The sequence below is a fragment of the Brassica oleracea genome, chromosome C9 (assembly GCF_000695525.1).
Source record: "Brassica oleracea var. oleracea cultivar TO1000 chromosome C9, BOL, whole genome shotgun sequence".
Taxonomy (NCBI): domain Eukaryota; kingdom Viridiplantae; phylum Streptophyta; class Magnoliopsida; order Brassicales; family Brassicaceae; genus Brassica; species Brassica oleracea.
This window is the reverse complement of record NC_027756.1, coordinates 32182372-32183138: the sequence shown is the minus strand read 5'-3', so window position 1 is coordinate 32183138 and position 767 is coordinate 32182372.

The following is a 767-nucleotide window of genomic DNA, read 5'->3' as shown; positions in this document are numbered from 1 at the left end:
GACCAAATGATGGCTAAATGAACATGTGTTGTTATGAAGTACTTGACCTGACTGCTCAGAACTAATATCGAGGCCATTTATAACATGGAGACGATAATCACGAGGAGTTTAAAAAGTTAAATAAGATAGAAATTAACGATAACTCAGTCGTAATACGAAAACATTAAAATCTATACCTCAGCCGTTATACTTACCCCAAACATACCCTATAATCGTAACATGTTTATATAACTTAGTTGTATCGATTAGTATTAGTCAGCCGTTACGATATTATAACTAAGCCATACCTCAAACATACCCTATAATAAAAATAAATAAATGTTTATACTTTAAAATGTTAAATTGAAACTCCAATTATATATCTGAAGTGAATATATAATCAACTGAATGTGTCTTCTTTATTGAATCTACGAGTTTAGAATCAATCATGATCTTGAGGTATATATTTGTCTTACAATTACTCATAAACTTAACTGATACATATAAGGTGTGAGCATAATTCAAAACTCATAAATTATTATTGTGTTATTTATCATGAATTTGTGTTTTTATAACTATTCTTGCACCATAAATCCAAATCCCAAACTTAAAAACCTAAAAAAGGAAACCTAAACCCTAAATAAGCAACCCTAAACCCTAAACCCCATTTACTAAGTTAGTCGTAAATGTGGTCTCTAACTCAGCCGTAAAGTGTAACTTCATCCTGACGTTTGGCGGGAAAAAGATAACTGCTTCTTGGGAAATTTTAACTCGAGAGATTTGACGTT